The 18,741-nt window shown below is 41.8% G+C and overlaps 2 long non-coding RNA genes across 2 annotated transcripts in view; both read right to left on the bottom strand.

Annotated features, from left to right (window-relative positions):
- Window positions 1–18,741, bottom strand: part of LOC117504894 — a 797,517-nt gene that overhangs the window by 329,384 nt on the left and 449,392 nt on the right. The gene's annotated exons all lie outside the window — the stretch shown is intronic.
- Window positions 1,136–17,771, bottom strand: LOC117504935. The gene is made up of 3 exons (XR_004558993.1): window positions 17,688–17,771; window positions 17,428–17,439; window positions 1,136–1,196 (listed from the first exon to the last, which is right to left on the bottom strand). It is a non-coding gene; the product is annotated as an uncharacterized LOC117504935 (long non-coding RNA).

Below are 18,741 nucleotides of genomic sequence, written 5' to 3'. Positions count from 1 at the left end.
AATCAACCAGGCCCACAGAGCATCGATAATAAGTATTGGACAGTACTTAAAGAGCTCTGAAGAAGAAATCATAAAAACGGTCAAACAACATCACAAGGCCATAACTGAACGGACCTCAATCACTAAACTGGCAAAAAACTTTGGCGGAGAACTTCTACAAGAGAGAAAAAGCAACAGTCTCATGCCTGCAACAAAACTTGCAAGACAGACCAGAGAACAATACAGCAAAATAGAAGGAAAACATCGAGTGGAAAGATGGAAACAGCACAAAAGAGCCGGACGTTTCCAAGAAGAACTCGAAAAGGAATACATCGACAAAGTTGGATCAATGCAGTGGCTAAAAAATGGCAAACTTGGTTTTGATGGAGAAAGAATTCTGATTGGAGCACAAGATCAGGGACGTCTAACAAATGGCTTCAAAAAAATGGCAGGGATCTCACAGAATGATAAATGCCGATTCTGCCATACAGCTGTTGAGAGTGTAAACCATCTAACTTCAGCATGCCAGATCCTCATGGCAGATGGGCATTATACATCCAGACACAACAAGATCTGTCAATATCTCCACTGGAAGATCTGCAAGGAACTGGAGATGGAAGTCAAAGAACATGTCTGGGAGCACGAGCCAACACCAGTCTCATCCAGCGGAAAAGTAACGATCTTCTACGACAAAGAGATCCCAGCAGGAAGACACATTGAAGGAGGTGCAATCAAACCTGATATTGTCATCTGGAACAAGCAAGAGAAAACAGCCAAAATCATTGATGTGACAGTCCCCAATGATTACGGCCTGCATCGAGCTGAAAGGGGAAAGATCTCGAAATACCAAGACCTGAAAAATGACCTAAGAACAACATGGTCATTGAAAGACATCGATATCATCCCAGTTGTGGTGGGAGCAACAGGCCTGATGAAGAAGAACCTGAAGAAATACCTTGAGGCAATCCCCGGTCACCCAAGTGCACATGAGGTGCAGTTGTCTGCGATTAAGGGAACGATCACCCTCTTGAAGAGAGCCCTCGGATACAATGCCAGATCTGGTTAAGATAACTATAGAACCTAGGGTGCAACTTTAGACCCCAGGTTTGGGGCCCATTGCATTCTACTAAAAAGACATCAAAGATAAATGAAAAACCAAAAGACAAAAAGCATTTATCTGTTCTGAGTGTGGTCAAAGTTTTGGACAAAAAGGCACCCTGAGCAGACACATGATAATTCATACCAGACACACCATTTAGCTGTTCTGATCAGACTAAAAGACAGAAACAGAAGGGCATTCTGAACAAACGCATAATTCAAAGTCATTCACTGGCCCCCCAAAAAATGAGCCATTCACCAGCTCATCTACAAAACAATATACAGGTGCACACAGACCCAGAACAGCAGGAACTAGAAGAGGAATAGGCAAATAAGATTGAGGAAACAAGAAAATTGGACATGAAAGAGCGTCCAAAACTGACTAAATTAAAGGAGAATAAAAAAAATTAAAAACTATCCTGCAAAAAGTTAACCTGGGACTGGCTAAACTAGTCACCGAAGGAACCACATTGACAGATTTAAACTCTCTAAATTATGGAGCAGCATGGTACATACAAAGTAAATTAGCCCCACAAGATTTGGAGAGAAAAGGAACCAGAATTAAGAAAAAGAATACTGTGCCACAATGGAAAAAGAAATTACAACAAAAAATCAGCCGCCTAAGAGCAGAGATCTCCCAAATGCCCACATTTTTGGGAGGTTAAAACCATAAAAGGAATCTCCTTAAAAAAGTAAATTGCATTAAAAGAAAATGCAGTGTTGAAGATAAATAGCTGGGGTGGGAGGCTGAACATCAAGCCTTAGTGAAAGATTTTTCTGCACAGATTAGGAACAAAGACAAAATACAAGCAAAACGGATAATTCACAAAAAACCCCAGGCTTGTGTACAGGAAGTTGGCAAACAACACAATAGAAGTACAACAACTACCTGAGAGAGAGGAAATTGAAAAATTCTGGAGACCACTCTTTGAAGACCCAAAACAACACCAAGAGGCTGAATGGATTGAAAAAATAAAACAGAAAAGCAAAGACAAACAGCAAATACCAGAAACTGTAATCACTGAAGAGGAAATCAGAAAGAAAATGAGTGAATACAGAAACTTCAAGGCACCTGGCATGGACAAAATCCCAAATTTTTGGCTGAAAAGACTGACAGCATTACACCAACATTATGCTGTGACTTTCACAAAAATATTGAACAGAGAAGAGGACACACCAGACTGGATAACGACTGGGAACACAAGCCTACTACCAAAGACCAAGGAAACACAGCTTCCCAACAAGTACAGACCCATCTGCTGCCTAACAACAACGTACAAATGACTGACAGGAATCATAGATGCTGACATTTACGAACATATTGACTTGATATTGACTGGTGGCTACCTGGAAAATGAACAGAAAGGTGTTTCCAGAAGAAGATTAGGAGCTAAAGACCAGTTACAGACAGACAAATCTATCCTGGAGGACTGCAAGAAAAGGAGGAGGAACCTCAGCATGGCTTGGATTGACTACAAAAAGGCATTTGACAGTGTACCACACTCCTTGGGCCTGTACTACGAAGCGGGGTTAACTTACTCAGATGTAACCCAGGGTCAACCTCTTAAACCGGGGTTGACAAAACATGGTTTCCCCAAGTGGTGTTAATCGGTACTACGACGCTGAATAAGATGTTGATTTGTTGAACCTGTGTTAACCTAAGTGGAGTTTGTGCGCGTTCACATAAAAGGGGCGGGTTGCAGCACGTCACCATTTTTCAATGATGGCGAGAGAGAATACTGAGAGACCTTATGTTCATAACTGATTTATGGCCCTGTCAGCCGATCAGAATCGACTACGTCACTAAGCCCCGCCCCTAATCCCGCCCCTTATGACGTCCAGCCAATCAGAATCGATTACGTCACTATGTCCCGCCCTTAAGTCCCGCCCCCAAGCTCCTCCCCTAGACCCACCCCAAGCTCCTCCCCTAACCCCGCCCCAAGCGCCGCCTCCAAGCCCTACCTCCCCTCCCACCCGGGTCTAATATTTTAATGTCATTTTATTTCATGAATTAAAGAACGATTAAAAAATACCTAGATCTTTTTAATGTATTAAAGAATTAACTAATTCTGAAATAATTAAACATAAAGCAGTGTCTAATATTTAATACCCCTTTAATATTTTTAATTCTTAAATTAAAGCGCGTCCTTTTATGGTTTTTAATGCCTCATTTAAAGAAGGAATAAAAAATACCGTATCTTATGCATAATTATGGGAGGTTTTCTTCAATTTAGTGATTAAACACGAATATTTTAATACGCCTTTAATATTTTTTAATTCTTAAATTAAAGCGCATCCTTTTATGGTTTTTAATGCCTCAATTAAAGAAGTAATAAAAAATACTGTATCTTTTGCATAATTATGGGAGGTTTTCTTCAATTTAGTGATTAAACATGAATATTTTAATACGCCTTTAATATTTTTTAATTCTTAAATTAATGCGTCTCCTTTTCTGTTTTTTAATACTTAAAGAAGGGTTAAAAATAACCGTCTCTCGGCTGTAACGGCTGTCTTTGCAGCAACACGGTCAAATACCCACGCATAGAGCTCCTCACGGAAACATGACCCCACGGCTGTAATACCTGTTGCAGACGCTGTGTGTTTCGGGTGTGTGTGGGTGTGTGTGCGTGCATGGGTGCGTGCGTGCGTGCGTGTGTGTGTGTGTGTGTGCGTGCGTGCGTGCGTGTGTGTGTTTCGGAGGTGTGTGTGTGTGCGTGTGTGTGTTTCGGAGGTGTGCGTGTGTGTTTCGGAGGTGTGCGTGCATGTGTGTGTATGACCTGCGCAGCGGGGGTGTCACGCCGGATGGTCTTTTATAACATAGTAGAGAAGCTTGAATCTTTGGTTGAAGCTTGAATGTTTTATTACATCCGATTTCCTGATGAGGGGGTCGTTCGCTGGGCTTGTTTGAAGACAGAAAAACAAAGCTTATTCTACGGGTCTTTTTACAAGGTGTCTGGCCTGGAGGGACGTGATCGAAGTACGAAAAAACTTGGCCCCTCTTTCTACTTCAAAAAACAAACAAACAAACAACAAAAAAAACCTCTGCCGTAGCTCCTCCCCCGCATGCACGGGGATTTCTATAAAAAAACCAGCGGACCACATCTCATTTAAGCATCGGACGACGAACCAGCATGACCTCCTCAACCTCCCCCATCGCCCCGGCCGATGACATCGCTTGTGACTGTGCACTCGCCTGTGGAAGAGACCCGCCATCCCCGGGGCAGGCCTGGACGAGATCCGCCGAGCCGGTCGTGAACCAGGACCGGCGCCAGAAGGCTTCACGGACCCGCGCCGGGTACGAGAGCCCATGGGGAGTTCAGCTCGAATCGGTCTGGGGTGAGATCCATCCTTCTCACGCGCTTTCCAGCCCGGGAGGCGTGGGCTCTCTTCCCGCTGTCACGGAGGCCGCGAGTCCGGGGGAGGTACAAGACCTCGAGCGGGCTGAGAAATACACCACATCTTATGCATCAGACCAGCCAGACGGGTTCCTGTCAGAGGAATTCCTGAAAACGGTGAAAGTCGGCGTGGCCCACTTACTTTTGGCTGTGATCAAAAGTTACAGACAAAAACTCTGTTACGGGTGTGAGATTGATCACCCCAGCCAGCGCCAGCATGAGTGCCTGGACCCGTTAAATGAATATTTCTTTACCGGACATTTTGAGAGATTAATGGTGAGACTCTGGAGACCGACCTTCATTCCGGCTGTGGTAAAACTCCTAGCCCAGCGCTTCCTCAACCCATCGGCGGCGAGGGTCCAGGGGGCAGTAGAAAACATCCTCACTGAGCTGAAATACACTGATAATTTTGAAGCAAAGATCAACGAACTGTACACATGTTTCAGTGAAGACGTCGATCTCGACCTGGAGGGGATGGTAGCCGTCTATAACCCAGACGACTGAAGGAAGAAAACCTGCTTCTTTTTTTTTTAATATCATTATATTGTTTACAGTCATGGGTAATTGTGTGATGAGTCTCTTCAAAGCCTGCAGGAAGTTTACGTATATTATACGTGGACTCTCGTATAAGCTGGAGCGGGCAGTCATTCGCAGGCTGGAGACCCCAGACACCCCGCCTTCATGCGTTATGGAGAGGGTCTTCGACGTTATCAGACGTCGCCCCGGGCCCGGAGTCTGGACAGAACATATCTACAACGAGGCTCTCCATTCATCTGAAAAATCTCTGTACAACGTATTACTGGAAATCTCTGTTTTGACCACTGACGATTTTACACGGTGTAATCCGCTGCACCTGCTTACATTATACACTCTGTTTGTGGATGTGATGGCGTGCCGCGTGAAACAGCTGGAACTGCCCAGAGGGGAGATTGTTCCTACACTTTTACAGCTGAATACTGAAATAAACCGTAAATGCGGGGGAGATGTATTACTCAGTTTTCCAGTTTTGTACGTGAACGTATACTTTTTTCCTCCACGTATGATGTGTTTAATAAACATGAACAATTGTTTTTTCTCTATGTGTGTGACTTTAATGAATGTAATAAAGCATACATTCTAAAACTTAGACGGTCAGTGTTTTTTCCAATAATATTGTTGAAAAAAAGGGTGAAATGTTTTCAAATCAAATTTATATAGCGCCAAACCACAACAAAACAGTTGCCCCAAGGCGCTTCATATAGCAAGACAGAGTCATACAAACGAGGTTTTGGTGGAAAAAAGGTTCTCGTATGAATTAATGCGGGGTATTAACACGGTCTTATTAAAAGGTCGAGGCTGTTCTGTGAGCTCTCTCCGTGGTACTGAATCAGAGTTCAATTTAACGTTTCCAAGAGCGCCTATTTAAAACAAAAGACTAATATTTATGTTCGCTAAAACATAAAAATGAAAAAGGACTATCCGGTTCATCATTCTGAAGAGATCCGCCTTAAAAGATGGGTGATGAGGGTTTAATGAGGGATATGTATTATAGTCCGGTAAATCGGGGGAGTTTTGGAGGACCGGAGCGTTTACGCAGGGCTCTGCGCGATCAACACGGATCTAAAATTCGTATGAAGCATATCAGAGATTTCCTGTCGGGGGAAGATGCATACACATTACACAAACCTGCCAGGACGTATTTTCCAAGAAATAGAGTATTTGTCACAAACCCGCTTAACCAATTTCAGGCGGATTTATGCGACATGCATGGGTTATCAGATTTTAACGACGGGTACAAGTACCTGCTCACCGTTATCGATATCTTCTCAAAAAAAAGCATATGCCAGAGCCCTGAAGTCAAAGCAAGGGCGCGAAGTCTCACAGACCTTTGCCTCGCTCTTAAAGCACAGCGGGGTGCCTCTGAAGCTGCAGACTGATGCTGGGAAAGAGTTTTTAACAAACCGTTCAAGGATTTAATGAAAAAACACCGGATTCTACATTTTGCCACGGCCAGTGATCTGAAAGCCTCGGTTGTCGAGAGGTTTAATCGCACGCTAAAGACGAGAATGTGGAGATATTTTACTGCTAAAAACACACGAAGATACATCGACGTCCTGCCGTCTTTACTCGCGGCTTATAACGAGAGTTATCATAAAAGCATTAAGATGAGACCGAATGAGGTTAATGCTCGAAACGTAGATCAAGTGTTTCAAAATTTGTACAGGGCATCCACCCTACGCAGGAGGCCTGCGAAGTTTAAATATAAGGTCGGAGATATAGTCAGGGTCTCCAAGCTCAGGAGAGTTTTTGATAAAAAATATGAACAAAGTTTTACAGATGAAATGTTCACGGTGTCAGAATGTATACAACGTGCGCCGCCCGTTTATAAATTGAAAGATTATGACAGCGAGATCATTGAAGGTTCAATGCCATCCCCTCATTACCCCATCCCCGTAGAGACGGTGCCTGCTCCCAGACTACCAATAATCAGCAAAAATCTATTTAAGCATAAAAATTAAAAAAAAAAAAATAATATAGCACCTTCAACTGCACCACAGACTAAAACAGTTAAATGCGGTCTATTAAACATTAGGTCTCTCTCTTCTAAGTCCCTGTTGGTAAATGATATAATAATTGATCAACATATTGATTTATTCTGCGTTACAGAAACCTGGTTACAGCAGGATGAATATGTTAGTTTAAATGAGTCAACACCCCCGAGTCACACTAACTGTCAGAATGCTCGTAGCACGGGCCGGGGTGGAGGATTAGCAGCAATCTTCCATTCCAGCTTATTAATTAATCAAAAACCCAGACAGAGCTTTAATTCATTTGAAAGCTTGACTCTTAGTCTTGTCCATCCAAATTGGGAGTCCCAAAAACCAGTTTTATTTGTTATCTATCGTCTACCTGGTCGTTACTGTGAGTTTCTCTGTGAATTTTCAGACCTTTTGTCTGACTTAGTGCTTAGCTCAGATAAGATAATTATAGTGGGCGATTTTAACATCCACACAGATGCTGAGAATGACAGCCTCAACACTGCATTTAATCTATTATTAGACTCTATTGGCTTTGCTCAAAAAGTAAGAGTCCACCCACCACTTTAATCATATCTTAGATCTTGTTCTGACTTATGGTATGGAAATTGAAGACTTAACAGTATTCCCTGAAAACTCCCTTCTGTCTGATCATTTCTTAATAACATTTACATTTACTCTGATGGACTACCCAGCAGTGGGGAATAAGTTTCATTACAGTAGAAGTCTTTCAGAAAGCGCTGTAACTAGGTTTAAGGATATGATTCCTTCTTTATGTTCTCTAATGGATGACTGGCATTTTTGGCATTTTCAACTGGAGGTTGGATTTGGAGGGCTCTCTGTTGGGACTGTTTACACAGAGACTGCTACCTGCTGCTTTGGACTTGAACTAACAGTCTTTTTCAAGACTTTTTTACTTTTTACTTTTTTTACTTTTTAATTTTGTTTAACTTTTTACTGTGCTCCAACGCCTAAGGAAGACCTCTAACGGTCGAAACATCGCGACGGAGCACTTTTATCAGCTAACTTTCATTAGCGTTGGCAGGCTAACTAGCTTGCTAACGCTTTCATTTTTATTTTTATTTTATTTTAGCACCGTTGTCCTGTGTTGCCTGTGCTGCTTCATGGCCTGTTTGGTGCCTTGATTGGGGCACTCCTTCTGCTGAATCACCTCTGGATTATTTGCACATTATTCACTTTGTGTGTTTTTGGGAATCCGCTAGCTTAGCGTAGCTACTAGCTCTTAGCCGATTTAGCATGGCGGCTTCTCCTGTCTCTCCCGCACTTTTCTGCTCTGGGTGTGAAATGTGTAGTTATTCCTCGGCCTCCTTTAGCAGTAACGGTACTTGTAATAAGTGCAGCTTATTCGTAGCTTTGGAGGCCAGGCTGGGCGAAGTGGAGGCTCGGCTCCGCACCGTGGAAAATTCTACAGCTAGCCAGGCCCCTGTAGTCGGTGCGGACCAAGGTAGCTTAGCCGCCGTTAGTTCCCCCCTGGCAGATCCCGTGCAGTCGGGAAAGCAGGCTGACTGGGTGACTGTGAGGAGGAAGCGTAGCCCTAAACAGAAGCCCCGTGTACACCGTCAACCCGTTCACATCTCTAACCGTTTTTCCCCACTCGACGACACACCCGCCGAGGATCAAACTCTGGTTATTGGCGACCTCTGTTTTGAGAAATGTGAAGTTAGCGACACCAGCAACCATTGTCAATTGTCTTCCGGGGGCCAGAGCAGGCGACATCGAAGGACATTTGAAATTGCTGGCTAAGGCTAAGCGTAAATTTGGTAAGATTGTAATTCACGTCGGCAGTAATGACACTCGGTTACGCCAATCGGAGGTCACTAAAATTAACATTAAATCGGTGTGTAACTTTGCAAAAACAATGTCGGACTCTGTTGTTTTCTCTGGGCCCCTCCCCAATCAGACCGGGAGTGTCATGTTTAGCCGCATGTTCTCCTTGAATTGCTGGCTGTCTGAGTGGTGTCCAAAAAATGAGGTGGGCTTCATTGATAATTGGCAAAGCTTCTGGGGAAAACCTGGTCTTGTTAGGAGAGACGGCATCCATCCCACTTTAGAGGGAGCAGCTCTCATTTCTAGAAATCTGGCCAATTTTTTTGGATCCTCCAAACTGTGACTGTCTAGCGTTGGGACCAGGAGGCAGAGCTGTGGTCTTATACACCTCTCTGCAGCTTCTCTCCCCCTGCCATCCCCTTATTACCCCATCCCCGTAGAGACGGTGCCTGCTCCCAGACCACCAATAACTAGCAAAAATCTATTTAAGCATAAAAATTCAAAAAGAAAAAATAATATAGCACCTTTAATTGCACCACAGACTAAAACAGTTAAATGTGGTCTATTAAACATTAGGTCTCTTTCTTCTAAGTCCCTGTTGGTAAATGATATAATAATTGATCAACGTATTGATTTATTCTGCCTAACAGAAACTTGGTTACAGCAGGATGAATATGTTAGTTTAAATGAGTCAACACCCCCGAGTCACACTAACTGTCAGAATGCTCGTAGCACGGGCCGGGGCGGAGGATTAGCAGCAATCTTCCATTCCAGCTTATTAATTAATCAAAAACCTAGACAGAGCTTTAATTCATTTGAAAGCTTGTCTCTTAGTCTTGTCCATCCAAATTGGAAGTCCCAAAAACCAGTTTTATTTGTTATTATCTATCGTCCACCTGGTCGTTACTGTGAGTTTCTCTGTGAATTTTCAGACCTTTTGTCTGACTTAGTGCTTAGCTCAGATAAGATAATTATAGTGGGCGATTTTAACATCCACACAGATGCTGAGAATGACAGCCTCAACACTGCATTTAATCTATTATTAGACTCTATCGGCTTTGCTCAAAAAGTAAATGAGTCCACCCACCACTTTAATCATATTTTGGATCTTGTTCTGAATTATGGTATGGAAATAGAGGACTTAACAGTATTCCCTGAAAACTCCCTTCTGTCTGATCATTTTTTAATAACATTTACATTTACCCTGATGGACTACCCTGCAGTGGGGAATAAGTTTCATTACACTAGAAGTCTTTCAGAAAGCGCTGTAACTAGGTTTAAGGATGTGATTCCTTCTTTATGTTCTCTAATGTCATATACCAACACAGAGCAGAGTAGCTACCTAAACTCTGTAAGGGAGATAGAGTATCTCGTCAATAGTTTTACATCCTCATTGAAGACAACTTTGGATGCTGTAGCTCCTCTGAAAAAGAGAGCTTTAAATCAGAAGTGTCTGACTCCGTGGTATAACTCACAAACTCGTAGCTTAAAGCAGATAACCCGTAAGTTGGAGAGGAAATGGCGTCTCACTAATTTAGAAGATCTTCACTTAGCCTGGAAAAATAGTTTGTTGCTCTATAAGAAAGCCCTCCGTGAAGCTAGGACATCTTTCTACTCATCACTAATTGAAGAAAATAAGAACAACCCCAGGTTTCTTTTCAGCACTGTAGCCAGGCTGACAAAGAGTCAGAGCTCTATTGAGCTGAGTATTCCATTAACTTTAACTAGTGATGACTTCATGACTTTCTTTGCTAACAAAAGTTTGACTATTAGAGAAAAAATTACTCATAACCATCCCAAAGATGTATCGTTATCTTTGGCTGCTTTCAGTGATGCCGGTATTTGGTTAGACTCTTTCTCTCCGATTGTTCTGTCTGAGTTATTTTCATTAGTTACTTCATCCAAACCATCAACATGCTTATTAGACCCCATTCCTGCCAGGCTGCTCAAGGAAGTCCTACCATTATTTAATGCTTCAATCTTAAATATGATCAATCTATCTTTGTTAGTTGGTTATGTACCACAGGCCTTTAAGGTGGCAGTAATTAAACCATTACTTAAAAAGCCATCACTTGACCCAGCTATCTTAGCTAATTATAGGCCAATCTCCAACCTTCCTTTTCTCTCAAAGATTCTTGAGAGGGTAGTTGTAAAACAGCTAACTGATCACCTGCAGAGGAATGGTCTATTTGAAGAGTTTCAGTCAGGTTTTAGAATTCATCATAGTACAGAAACAGCATTAGTGAAGGTTACAAATGATCTTCTTATGGCCTCAGACAGTGGACTCATCTCTGTGCTTGTTCTGTTGGACCTCAGTGCTGCTTTTGATACTGTTGACCATAAAATTTTATTACAGAGATTAGAGCATGTCATAGGTATTAAAGGCACTGCGCTGCGGTGGTTTGAATCATATTTGTCTAATAGATTACAGTTTGTTCATGTAAATGGGGAATCTTCTTCACAGACTAAAGTTAATTATGGAGTTCCACAAGGTTCTGTGCTAGGACCAATTTTATTCACTTTATACATGCTTCCCTTGGGCAGTATTATTAGACGGTATTGCTTAAATTTTCATTGTTACGCAGATGATACCCAGCTTTATCTATCCATGAAGCCAGAGGATACACACCAATTAGCTAAACTGCAGGATTGTCTTACAGACATAAAGACATGGATGACCTCTAATTTCCTGCTTTTAAACTCAGATAAAACTGAAGTTATTGTACTTGGCCCCACAAATCTTAGAAGCATGGTGTCTAACCAGATCGTTACTCTGGATGGCATTTCCCTGATCTCTAGTAATACTGTGAGAAATCTTGGAGTTATTTTTGATCAGGATATGTCATTCAAAGCGCATATTAAACAAATATGTAGGACTGCCTTTTTGCATTTACGCAATATCTCTAAAATCAGAAAGGTCTTGTCTCAGAGTGATGCTGAAAAACTAATTCATGCATTTATTTCCTCTAGGCTGGACTATTGTAATTCATTATTATCAGGTTGTCCTAAAAGTTCCCTAAAAAGCCTTCAGTTGGTTCAGAATGCTGCAGCTAGAGTACTGACGGGGACTAGCAGGAGAGCATATCTCACCCGTGTTGGCCTCTCTTCATTGGCTTCCTGTTAATTCTAGAATAGAATTTAAAATTCTTCTTCTTACTTATAAGGTTTTGAATAATCAGGTCCCATCCTATCTTAGGGACCTCGTAGTACCATATTACCCCATTAGAGCGCTTCGCTCTCAGACTGCGGGCTTACTTGTGGTTCCTAGGGTTTGTAAGAGTAGAATGGGAGGCAGAGCCTTCAGCTTTCAGGCTCCTCTCCTGTAGCCAGCAGCTCATCTGTACACAGAACACTGACAGGAGAAGCTGATGGAGAGGACGATGGAGGACCACAACCAGCCAGCAACTCAGGTCCAAACAGTCATTTACAACCAGATACCAGTGGCAGGAGTTCAGACAGTTCTGGAAGTGAGACTGATGACAGTGATGACTGGAAACAGACCAGAGAACTTCAGTCAAGTTTTAACTGTCAGAAAAATACCAATATTGTTGGTTCAGGCAACACTGATGAAAAACAATTTAAAGGATCTAAATATGGAAAAGCATCTGGTCACATGAACAACTCAGAGCAACAAAAGGGGAGGAAAGCAAGTGGAAAACCATTTAGCTGTTCTGATCAGAGTAAAAGACAAAAACAGAAGGGTATTCTGAACAAACACACTAGAATTCAGACAGGACAAAAAGCGTTTGTCTGTTCTGAGTGTGGTCAAAGGTTTGGACAAAAAAGCAATCTGAAAACACACATGATAATTCATACAGGGCAAAAAGCGTTTGTCTGTTCTGAGTGTGGTCAAAGGTTTGGACAAAAAAGCAACCTGAAAACACACATGATAATTCATTCGCGACCGGACAGAACAGCGCTCTGCGACTGACTACGAGTCTTTCTACAAACATGTCTGAAGTCCAGCAGCTGAGGGACATGTTGAAACTACAGCTAACACCTGCTGATCAAGGAGTGATCACAGACCAGGAAGAAGAAATGAGTCATTTAAAAGAAGAGAACAAAAGAGACTTGCAGCTTTTGTTGGTGATTAAAGAAGAAACTCCCCCTGAACACCAGGACCTTAAAGAAGAAGAGAAGCTGTGGATAGGTCAGCAGCTGGAGGAGGCAGATCTCACCAAGTTTGGTTTCACTGCCGTCCCTGTGAAGAGTGAAAATGATGATGAAAAACCAGAGTCATCACAGCTTCATCAAAGCCCAAGTGATGAGAGCACAGAGGCTGAGCCTGTAGCCAGCAGCTCATCTGTACACAGAACACTGACAGCAGAAGCTGATGGAGAGAACAGTGGAGGACCACAACCAGCCAGCAACTCAGGTCCAAACAGTCATTTACAACCAGATACCAGTGGCAGGAGTTCAGACAGTTCTGGAACTAAACAGAAGAACACTCAGCTGGATAATCCACCAGATCAGCATAGTTCTGATCCTGGACTCCAGCAACAACAGCATCAATGGGCCAAAAGAAACAAGCGAAACTACACCACAGTTAATTGGACCATTGAAGAGAAAAAAAAAGATCTTTCACTGTTTCACTTACTCAAGGCATGAGAAGTGGGGCAGAAAGAAAAAAGCAGTATTTGAGGAACGCATAAAAGAAGCGGATTTACCTACACAAAAGAAAGAAGCCACAACTACCGCAAAACTGGAATCGATTGCCTCACAGATCGCAAAATATCTGACGACTGAAGAAATAAAAAAAATAAAGGAAGAAGCCCAAATGGAAGCGATAAAAGACTATCAGTTGCTGGATAAAGGGAAGCAACTACAGTTTAAAAGGAGTCAGTGGAAGAGGGAGGAAGAATGGATACTGTTGTGGGCAAAAGAATATGCCAAAATAAAATACCCCAAAAATCAGACAAAGACATCCAAAGAATGGCAAAAAATATTCCACCACCACTGCCCAAGTAAGAAAGACATCACTTGTAAGAATCTCACAACCCAAAAATCAAACTTTATCAAACAAAAACATTTCTCAGATAATGAAATAAAAACAATGCAACAGGAGGTTGAGAAAATGATAAGAGAAGGCATCTGCCCTCTGACGCAACCCATTACACCACCAAAAAATGATTGCCCTCAAAAAAAGTTTATCCCCGAAAAAACAAACCATCCACTGCCTCCCGAAAAACCGAACCATTTATTGCCTCCCGAAAAAATGAACAAGTCATTGCCCCCCCAAAAAAACGAGCAACTCACTACCCCCCGAAAAAACGAACCATTCACTGCCTCCCGAAAAACCAAACCATTTACTGCCTCCCAAAAAACCGAACAACTCAATGCCTCCCGAAAAACCGAACAACTCAATGCCTCCCGAAAAACCGAACAACTCAATGCCTCCCGAAAAACCGAACAACTCACTGCCTCCCGAAAAACCGAACAATTCACTGCCTCCCGAAAAACCGAACCACTCACTGCCTCCCGAAAAACCGAACCACTCACTGCCTCACGAAAAACCGAACCACTCACTGCCTCACGAAAAACCAAACCACTCACTGCCTCACGAAAAACCAAACCATTTACTGCCTCCCGAAAAAATGAACAACTCACTGCCCTCTGAAAAAACGAGCAACTCATTGCCCACCGAAAAAACGAACAACTCACCAGCTCATCTACAAAATAATTCACAGGTGCACACAGACCCAGAACAGCAGGAACTAGAAAAGGAATTGGCAAATAAGATTGAAGAAACAAGAAAAATGGACATGAAAGAGCGCCCAAAGCTGACTAAACTAAAAGAGAATAAAAAATTCAAAAATATCCTTCAAAAAGTTAACATAGGACTGACCAAACTGGTCCCAAGAGGAGCCACATTGACAGAGTTAAACTCTGTAAATTATGGAGCGGCATGGTACATACAAAGTAAATTAGCCCCACAAGATTTGGAGAGAAACAGTACCACAAATAAAAAGAATATCATGCCACGATGGAAAAAGAAATTACAACAAAAAATCAGCTGCCTAAGAGCAGAGATCTCCCAAATGGCCACATTTTTGGGAAACAAGAACCACAAAAAGAATCTTCTAAAAAAAATAAATCGCATTAAAAGAAAATACAATGTTGAAGACAAACTTCTAGGTGGAAGGCTGGCTGAACATCAAGCCTTAGTAAAAGCTTTTGCAGCACAAATTAGGAATAAAGACAAGAAAATACAAGCAAAACAGATAAACAAACTATTTGCAACAAACCCCAGACTAGTGTACAGAAAGCTGGCAAATGACACAATAGAAGTACAACAACCACCTGAGAGAAAGGAAATTGAAAAATTTTGGAGACCACTCTTTGAAGACCCAAAACAACACCAAGAGGCTGAGTGGATTGAAAAAATACAACAGAAAAACAAAGACAAACAACAAATGCCAGCAATTGTAATCAATGAAGAAGAGATCAGAAAGAAAATGAGTGAATACAGTAACTTCAAGGCACCTGGCATCGACAAAATCCCAAATTTTTGGCTGAAAAGACTGACAGCATTACACCACCATTATGCTGTGGCTTTCACAAAAATATTGAACGGAGAAGAGGACACACCAGACTGGCTAACGACAGGGAACACAAGCCTAATTCCAAAGACCAAGGAAATACAGCTTCCCAACAAGTACAGACCCATCTGCTGCCTAACAACAACATACAAATGGCTGACAGGAATCATAGCTGATGCCATTTATGAACATCTTGACAATGGTGGCTACCTGGAAAATGAACAGAAAGGATGTTCCAAAAGAAGATTAGGAGCTAAAGACCAGTTACTGACAGACAAAGCTATCCTGGAGGACTGCAAAACAAGGCAGAGGAACCTCAGCATGGCTTGGATTGATTACAAAAAGGCATTTGACAGTGTACCACACTCCTGGATCTTGAGGTGCTTAGAACTATACAACATCAATGAGAAAATAAGAACCTTCCTGAAAGCACAAATGAACAAGTGGAACACCACCATCACCCTCAATCACACAGAGGGACAAATAACAATCCCAGACGTACGAGTTCAGAGAGGGATACTTCAAGGAGACAGCCTTTCACCTCTCTTATTCTGCTTAATCATGGACCCGCTCAGCAAGATCCTGAAGGAGCAAGACATTGGATATGACTTAAGTAAAGACAAAGGAAAGGAAAACCAAAAACTTGTGAACCATCTGTTGTTCATGGATGATTTGAAAATCTATGCCAACACAAAAAACGGACTCACTCAACTCGTGGAAACTGCCCATAAGTTCTCAAAAGACATTGGCATGGAATTTGGACTGGATAAATGCTCAAAATGCACAATGACAAAAGGAAAAAAGACAAAAACCGAAAACATACAATTAGATGAAGGGAGCTACATTGCAGACCTGGCTGCAGACTCCACATACAAATACTTGGGAATTGAACAAAGTAATTCAATTGAACACAAGAAAATGAGAACAAAAACAACAAAAGAATACCTAAACCGCTTAAAAAAGATCTGCAAAACACAACTGACACCAAAAAATAAAATCACAGCCATAAACCAGTTTGCAATACCAGTGGTGACCTATGGATTTGGCATAGTGAACTGGCCACAATGCGAACTTAACAAATTGGACACAAAAACCAGAAAAATGCTCACCCTCCACAAAATCACATACAGAAATCAGTGCATGGACAGAATATACCTACCTCGCAGAGAAGGCGGTATGAGTCTTACTGAAATCAACCAGGCCTACAGAGCATCGATAATAAGTATTGGCCAGTACTTAAAGAGCTCTGAAGAAGAAATCATAAAAACGGTCACACAACACCACGAGGCCATAAGTGAACGGACCTCAATCACTAAACTGGCAAAAAACTTTGGCGGAGAACTTCTACAAGAGAGAAAAAGCAACAGTCTCACGCCTGCAACAAAACTTGCAAGACAGACCAGAGAACAATACTGCAAAAAAGAAGGAAAACATCGAGTGGAAAGATGGAAACAACACAAAAGAGCCGGACGTTTCCAAGAAGAACTCGAAAAGGAATACATCGACAAAGTTGGATCAATACAGTGGCTAAAAAATGGAAAACTTGGTTTTGATGGAGAAAGAATTCTGATTGGAGCACAAGATCAGGGACTTCTAACTAATGGCTTCAAAAAAATGGCAGGGATCTCACAAAATGATAAATGCCGATTCTGTCATACAGCTGTTGAGAGTGTAAACCATCTAACATCAGCATGCCAGATCCTCATGGCAGATGGGCATTATACATCCAGACATAACAAGATCTGTCAATATCTCCACTGGAAGATCTGCAAGGAACTGGAGTTGGAAGTCAAAGAACATGTCTGGGAGCACGAGCCAACACCAGTCTCATCCAATGGAAAAATAACGATCTTCTACGACAAAGAGATCCCAGCAGGAAGACACATAGAAGGAGGTGCAATCAAACCTGATATCGTCATCTGGAACAAGCAAGAGAAAACAGCCAAAATCATTGATGTGACAGTCCCCAATGATTACGGCCTGAATCGAGCTGAAAGGGGAAAGATCTCAAAATACCAAGACCTAAAAAATGACCTAAGAACAACATGGTCATTGAAAGACATCGATATCATTCCAGTTGTGGTAGGAGCAACAGGCCTGATGAAGAAGAACCTGAAGAAATACCTTGAGGCAATCCCCGGTCACCCAAGTGCACATGAGGTGCAGTTGTCTGCGATTAAGGGAACGATACAATGCCAGATCTGGTTAAGATAACTATAGAACCTAGGATGCAACTTTAGACCCCAGGTTTGGGGCCCATTGCATTCTACTAAAAAGACATCAAAGTGAAATGAAAAAACAAAAGGCAAAAAGTGTTTGTGTGTTCTAAGTGTGGTCAAAGATTTGGGCACAAGAGCACTCTGAACACACACATGATAATTCATACAGGGAAAAAAGCATTTGTCTGTTCTGAGTGCGGTAAAAGATTTGGAGAAAAGGGCAAGCTGAACAGACACATGATAATTCATACAGGACAAAAAGTATTTGTGTGTTCTACGTGTGGTCAAAGATTTGGGCACAAGAGCACTCTGAACACACACATGATAATTCATACAGGGCAAAAATCTCTGTAAAAAAAGAAATTGAAGAGAAATAAAAAAAAAAAAAAGGCAAAAAGCATTTGTCTGTTCTGAGTGTGGTCAAAGTTTTGGACAAAAAGGCACCCTGAGCAGACACATGATAATTCATACCAGACACACCATTTAGCCGTTCTGATCATAATTAAAGACAGAAACAGAAGGGCACTCTGAACAAACACATGATAATTCATAGTCATTCACTGCCCCCCCAAAAAATGAGCCATTCAGGTGCACACAGACACAGAACAGCAGGAATTAGAAGAGGAATTGGCAAATAAGATTGATGAAACAAGAAAAATGGACATGAAAGAGCGTCCAAAACTGTCTAAATTAAAGGGGAATAAAAAAATTCAAAACTATCCTGCAGAAAGTTAACCTGGGACTGACTAAACTGGTCCCAGAAGGAACCACATTGACAGATTTAAACTGTGTAAATTATGGAGCAGCATGGTACATACAAAGTAAATTAGCCCCACAAGATTTGGAGAGAAAAGGAACCAGAATTAAGAAAAAGTATACTGTGCCACAATGGAAAAAGAAATTACAACAAAAAAATCAGCTGACTAAGAGCAGAGATCTCCCAAATAACATTTTTGGGAAGCCAAAACCACAAAAGGAATCTTAAAAAGTAAATTGCATTACAAGAAAATACAATGTTGAAGATAAACAGCTGGGTGGGAGGCTGAACATCAAGCCTTGGTGAAAGATTTTGCAGCACAGATTAGGAACAAAGACAAGAAAATACAAGCAAAACAGATAAACAATTTGCAAAAATCCCAGACTTGTGTACAGGAATTTGGGAAACGACACAATAGAAGTACAACAGCCACCTGAGAGAGAAGAAATT

Source organism: Thalassophryne amazonica, chromosome 23 (genome assembly GCF_902500255.1).
Source record: "Thalassophryne amazonica chromosome 23, fThaAma1.1, whole genome shotgun sequence".
NCBI lineage: Eukaryota > Metazoa > Chordata > Actinopteri > Batrachoidiformes > Batrachoididae > Thalassophryne > Thalassophryne amazonica.
The sequence above is the reverse complement of the archived record's forward strand: the minus strand, read 5'-3'. Positions and strand labels throughout refer to the sequence as shown.